We start from the raw sequence: 7,418 nt of genomic DNA on the forward strand, positions 1-7,418 counted from the left end.
CCTCTGAACAGTCATTTCGTGTTCGCAATGTATCTGCCTTAAATAGAAAATCAGATGCATTACCTACTCCGTTATATGAAATTTTCCATTTTTCTAAATCAATTCTATGATTGCTAGGTCTGACATGGTTTTGTGTATTCTGTGTAGGGTAAGCTGTCCCATGATGCTGATTTCGATTTGGCGATACTGAATAATTATTATTTGTAGGCTGACTAAGACCTGATATGGTTTCTCTTACAGCGGATAGTTCGGACCTAAAGTCCTGTATAGTCTGCTGTACGGATGCAAGCATGTCTTGACTAGCATTGTGGGGATTAGAATCACCTTGATTTCCAGAATTTTGACTCATGTTTTGATTTTCTTCAAATCCGTACAAATTAGTAGTAGTACCCAAAGAACTATCAACGCCTGTCAATGCTGATTGAGTTTTGTTAGAATTATGAGCTTTCGGGGAAATAGTCGCTCTGTTTTGCGAAGTATTTGCTCCTAACGGATCACTTCCGGAATTATCTAATATATTTAAGTTTGATTTTATTTGGTCTGGCCTAGAATTTAAGGATAAATCTTCTAATGAGAAATTTATGCGTCTGGCACAATTAGATTGGTCAATGTTTAACGAATCTGGTGGTTGTGAATTACGAAGGTTTTCTAATGATGCACTATTTGGTGTATTTAATCGTTTACCTCCACCTCTAGATTGATTTGAAGTTTGTATGCTTGCTCTAGAAGTGCCACGTCGTAGTTCCATACTACTCAAATTCAAAAATTTTTAATTTTTATGATTTTTGGTTAATATTCAAAAATAAAAAGCTTGTGAATAATTAATGTTTTATGTGATGACATAAAATTGGTTAATTTATTAATTTAGTAAAACAGTGATTTTGCCATTAGTCGTCATCAGTTTCCAATGGTCGGCATGTCATAATTTTGATGTAAAAATTTTGGACAAAATTATGTTTCACCCATATTCCGACTATAGGCAAACCCTGTCGTATTGTGTTTTAAAGCGGCATGAAAAGGACTTGATTTTATTCTCGGTTGTGGAATTTGTGAAACATGTTTAATCAAATGTTAGGACATGTTGGTTCCAATTGTAATGCGTTGGCCATACAATCAGCAGATGCTGTATATTCACCCAGACTTTCGAGTACTTTGTCCATAGCGAACCTGACAAAAAAACTTCGATAAAAAACAATTTTTTAAGACGAATATTGATTTTAAGTTTTTACCAAATTTTGGGACCATTTGGATCTAGTTTTGCAACATTGTTAAGTTGTTTTTCGGCCAAACGAGGCTCACCCAAAATATGATGGGTTTCACCCAATGCCCTTTCTGTGTGATTGGCGGCCACAGCATTCAGGAAACACTGGTTAGCTTCATTCCATTGCTCCTGATAAACACAAAATAATCCGCTCTGAAAATGAAAGGAAATTTTAAGTAAAATATCACTTTTTTATATTTGATAAATTGGTCTTTATAAAGACCTTTGGTCTCTATACAGCCCAGCTGGTCTTAAAACAATTGATCGGATTCCGATCGTTGCGTACTTACCATATACATAATTTGATGTGACAATGGATAGATTTGTGATGCCTCGTGTATGCAATTCAATGCCTCGGCAGGTTGTTCAATGGACAAATAGACATCGGCCAAGAGTAACCAGATCTAAAAAATAAGAATTTTTAAAACTTATTCGATTCAAAAAACCCTTAATTTGTATCATCCATGGTCGTTGTGGCCAAGGTTTGAATGTAAACGAGCTAAGAGAACTTGCCGCCTCGCTTAAAGCTTGTTTCACACGTGATACTGCCGCCAGAGAAGCCGCATAAACAGGATCTTAAAATTAAATTTTAGGATATAACAAAGAGGAAAATTAACTACCAAAGCATAACACAAATGTGAATGAAAGAAAAATTCCAGAAAAATAAAACAAAAACAAATAAGTTTACAAATATATCTCTAGATAATAAAAAATGCATATAACATAGGAAGAATAAAACCGCAACAACAGCATACAAATTACAAGAAAATAAATTGTATATTGGTTAGAGAAAGTGATATATAAAGAGAGAGAGAGAGAGTAAGATAAAGCTTTTAATTCCTCATAATAATCTACTAAAAATATCCCTTATAAAAATCTACGCCTAAAGGGAAATTACAAAAAATATTCTCTATAGAAATCTACGACTAAATGGACCTCGACTAAATGAACCTTAGAAAAATATTCTTAAACAAGAAAAATAGTTTTTAAAAAAATCTACGCCGGTGCTTCATCGGTCATTGGAAAAATTTATTTAAAAAAGGCAACGCGGTCCTTGGAAAAAAATTACTTAAAAACAACGAGGTTTTTGGAAAAATATTCACTGAATATATTCTAAAAAAATTGGACTCAATAGCCTTTGGAAATTATTCCATTAGCCTTAAGGCTAAAACGTCCAAAAAATGTTCTTTATAGGCTTTAGACTTCGGCCAAATGGATTTCATACAGCCTGGTTGGCTGATGCGCGCATGAAATTATGTTCATACGTTGTTAAGTTCGGAGTTATTCCAACTATTTGATCCAATCATTGCAGATTTTTGTACAAAGCGTTTGACGTCATATTCAATCTATTGTTTAGATATATTGACTCGACAATAAAGATTCCTCTATCTTTATTGTATACCTTTATAGCTTTCCATACCCTATATAAATTCTCTGTAAAAGAAATTATTATTTCATCACACTACGTACTTGAATCCTTATCAGACATTTGTGACGACGTCACATGCAGTATTAAACTCTTTGTATCCGAATGTTTTTCTTCCTCAACGTTGACTTGACGTTGTACTGTGACCAATGCAATTTCAGCATCTTGTAAATGTAATTGAAGATGGGCCTTAACATGTAGAAGATTTAAATTGTCTGGAAATTCCTCCAAAGCATCTTCGGTGACAAACAATGCTTCGCGTGGACGTCTCGATGCGGGTAAAAGTAATGGAAATAAATGTGAACTTGGTGCATGTTCAGCACGTAAGGCCAAGGCGAAACGTATTGGGTCAATGCTTCTGGAATGTTTTTGAGTAGGGCGTATTGTTATGAAAGATAATATTCACACAGGTGATCATTTCCATCATTTTGTACGGCCTTTTCCAAGTCCAATGCCAATTTGTTGTAGTTTTCTCTTTCTAATTTCAGGGTGCTTTGTATGGCCAATTGTTGATAACCAATGTCTACGTAAAGTTGGGCCCGTGATGGTCGTAAACCTGTTGGTAAAAAAATTTATTGGAAAAAATAATTCTAAAAAATTTCCTACCTTTGGTCTTTTCAAAGCCTGATGGGCATAATCCAAACCCTCTTTTATCAAGCCCAATGACTCATAGCATAGCTTGGCAGCCAAGAGACATGGCAATGGATTCCCGGGATTAAGTTTCATGGATTCCTGTAATACCCTTAGAGCATTCATATATTTGCCAGCAGCCATCAGCGATATACCATATTGACGCCAAACATGTTGCTCTCCAAATGAGAATTTCAATGCCTTTTCAAAGGATTCATTGAGTAGCTGTTCCAAACCCTAGCGCACGTGGCCAAAGTTAGTAAATCATACACCGCAGTGGCATTACCCATTGCATTGGTACGTGCCACTTTAAATTCAGGACTTTGTGAGAGTACGGTATCCCTAACAGCCAAGGCTTCAGCTATTAAAAGTAACAAAATGGTCTCTTCTTGTTGATTGCGTGGTAGAAATTGGTTCCGTGCAGCATACTTCCTAGGTTTCCACGTAGAGATTGAGTCATTTTAGTTTCAATTGTATTCAACATAATACGATAACGATCAATTGCCTCTTGAAGTTTACCAGCCTTAATTAGGACAATGGGTGCTCTCTGCAATGCAGTTTCTAAAATGGTACACATGCGCCGATTTAATTCTAAGGGGCTTGCGGGAATTGTGGAACTAATGGCCATATTACTGGCCGATTGTTGGACACTGGCATTAATGGCCAATGTTGAACCACCCGTGTTATTGGCCGAGGTGGCATATGCAGCAATATCCTGTTCCTGAAGATAGAGTAAACTCAAATCGGTGGCCCGTTCAAAGCATAAAATCTAAGGGAAAACACATCGTAAACATATTTTTTAAAGGCTTATTAGAACCTTTACCATCTCTACCTTCTTTTCAGCCTTATTGAATTTGGATGAAGGCTTCGAGGTTTGATTTTCCAAACACAGACCCTTAATGGCATATGACTCAGCCAGCATCTTTAAGCTTCTCCTGTAAAAAAATAACCCATTGAAATCATTCTGAAAATGATCACCCTTTCCCAACTAAACTCACAAAGTTAATTCCTTCTTTGTCAGGGTTTTCAATTCCGCCTTTACAAAATTCTCCAAACTCTTCTCATACTCGCCGCAGGCATAACACAATTTGGCCAGCAGCAGATAGGCACCTAATGCAATGTCAGCTGTTTTGCCATTTTCCCCAGTTACCAAATTCAGGCTACGGAGGGCATCACTCAGGCCACTCTTTGCTTTGGCAAAATTACTTTCGATGGGTGGATTTTCTTCCAAATACGCTTCACCCACCAAGAAATGAGCTAAACACTCTGGAAAAAATGAATCACACAAAATAATAAATGTCGTAATCTCCTAGGCCTTGATTTTGCCACCTACCATTGTTGGGCGACACCGTCTTCAGTTCATCGGTTAAATCAATTACCTTCTGCCATTTGCCCTCGCTGCGACAGGTCTCAATTAGTGTCTCAACCTTCGATGAATTACGTATCCTCCTGTCCAATCAATTCCTAATATTTGTTTTTGGGTATTTCTGGGGGATTCCAATGCTTCCTAGACTAGATTCCAGGGGAGAATTCTTTTCAATTTTACATTCCAATTTTAAATCATGATAAAATGATCTCGTTTTATTTGTGTGTTGTTCAAAGCCGCAAAGTCGGCGAAAAATCGATTTTGTGTGATTAGCAAAAAGTCTAAATTCGATTTTTAGCACATATGCAAAAATCGATAGGCCGAAAAGTCGACTTTTTTGTTAGAGACAATACCCGAAAAGTCTAAAAGTCGACTTTTGTCACAGACTACGTATCCCTACTCTGAATTTCTTAGTTACCCCTAAAGAGAGAGACACTACTCACTTACATATCAGTTCTAACGTTACTTTCAATTGCTGTAGAAATAATTAGAATATCATATTCATTACTAAGCGCATTTATTAAAATACATATTGTAATATCTAATATTTATTTAAAAAGAAAAAACTGTAGTAGGTTAGTATATGATATTTGCAATAAAATAAATGTATGAGAGGATGCACACTTAAGAGTCATTTTAAGAGAATGCAATGTTTCAGCTGTTTAATTCATAAGGTGCACTCTTAAATGGCAACCTGCTCTGGGATCTTACTTCTACTTACAACTAATATAGGTACATAAAATGGATGAATGGATGAAACAGCAACAATTTTGATAACGGGATGGAATACAGCAACGAAGAATAATTACAGCAACAACATTGGTGAATGAAGAATTACCGCAGCGACAATGATGAATGAAAGATTACAGCAGCAATGATGAATGAAAGATTACAGCAGCAATAATAATGAGTAGTTAGAGCACCAAAAATGAATGAATGGAGAACAAATACTATAAACGGATTTAATCATTTTTTCTGCTTCTTTATTTTGTGTTGTTGTTTAAGTAAGAATCGCCTTTATATGCATTGTTGGGAAATGCATCCTTTGAACGCTGGTGTTCATTGTGTTTGTTTGCATACTCATTAGAAAACTGCATACTCCTTATTGTTACAACATTGAACTGTCAGTTTTCTAATGAGTATTGTTTTGCGCCAATGTCTCTTTGCAGCATTATTGTTGTTGTTCATCTTCTTCTCGTCTCGATCGCTGCTTGTAACACAGGTAATCTGTTTTTCCCTATTCTCTTTATCTTCCCCTATTATTATTAATATTTAATAAATCAATAAAATTCTGGAATCTGAAACTAAAACGTTCCTGTTTTATTTCTTTCCCTTTTTCGAAACGCAATTTCGGCGCCTTCACAGTATCCATTACACAATTAATCAAATTTTCATTTCTTATGGAATTAAAGTCGCAGTACATATCATTTATTTAAATGTTTCACAATCATTTTAATGTAGAATTTAGAGTTTAAATAGTTTCATAGATTTTATTTTAATGATGCGTTCAGAAGAATATTAATGTTAATTACATAAACTTAATTTTCGAGTGGATTTTTTCCAAAGTCTCGGAATTTGCAATAAACGCATATTCTCATTAGCTAAGCATGATCTTTGGAAACACATTTTCAATTCGATTGATTTAATTTTTGCAATTTTATTGATTTAATTTTTATTTATTTTTTATTTATTTCATTCTGCTCTTCTTTTCATAAAATCACAAGTACATTTTTTAAATATTTTAAACTTTCTATTTAGCAAAGGTTGCAATAATTGTCTGACTGTACTCCTGAGCTTAAAGTTTTCACATGTGTACGAACGGTTTACTTGCTATGCTTATGAAGGTCTGCTACCGAGTTCTTCAACAATCTAAAACTGGCTGTATGCATTTTTTTCTGCCATCGAACATTCCTTCTTGATCTATTCATGCTAGAATTTTGCATATACTTGGTATCCTTGTCAGTTATCTAATTTTACATTTTCTCCATTGACATTTGTCTCATTTGTGTCTATTGAGTTACGGTACCCTTTCAAATTCATTATGAAGACGTGTAAAAAGGAGAGAAGAAGAGCGATAACAAAAATTGATCATTTATCTAGGTAATCGGATTATCATTCACAATAGTTGCAATTACTTTTCTTCTTCTTTTCTTCTGAATATAAACGCATTTTTATGGTTTCAGATCATTTGGGTGAAATTTACCAATAAACTTTCCCGTAAGATCTTCAATTTCGAACAAAGAGTTTCCAATTCTCTTTCTTACTCGACATTTTAGGTATTTTGGAGCAAATTTGGCATTTATGCCTCCTTGGAAGTTACTCAAGGTATGGTTCTTTCGGAAAATTTCTTGACCACATAATGGGTTTAGTTCTGGTATTGTATGTCCTCGATGACTTCTCGTGAGCTTTTCCTAAATTTTTGACTATCTTTGCTCTTAAATTTGACAACTTATCGGTTCTCGTAATTATGGTATCGTCACATAACATACCCAATCTTTCCAACATAGAATATGAGGACCCATGTAGGCACATATTTTGTCCAAACATTGCATAATACGGAGAACATTGTATTGATGTGTGGTAGTCGCTACGAAGGACAGTTAAAATCCGAGGTATACATTTATCCCAATTTAGGTGATTGTCTTCATTCTTCAAGTAATAGCGTATTTTGGAAATGATTTCTCGGTTGGCTCTCTCGGAACAATTTGCTTGAGGAGTGTAAAGTACTGTTTTTA

The 7,418-nt window shown here is 35.0% G+C and overlaps 1 pseudogene; it reads right to left on the reverse strand.

Annotated features, from left to right (window-relative positions):
- Nucleotides 1-1,064: 1,064 nt before the first annotated feature.
- On the reverse strand, nt 1,065-4,768 carry LOC133328508 (tetratricopeptide repeat protein 7B-like; annotated as a pseudogene).
- Nucleotides 4,769-7,418: the final 2,650 nt, after the last annotated feature.

The sequence above is a fragment of the Musca vetustissima genome, unplaced genomic scaffold, assembly GCF_032173495.1.
Source record: "Musca vetustissima isolate MV318-11 ecotype Yass unplaced genomic scaffold, APGP_CSIRO_Mvet_v1 utg99262, whole genome shotgun sequence".
Taxonomy (NCBI): domain Eukaryota; kingdom Metazoa; phylum Arthropoda; class Insecta; order Diptera; family Muscidae; genus Musca; species Musca vetustissima.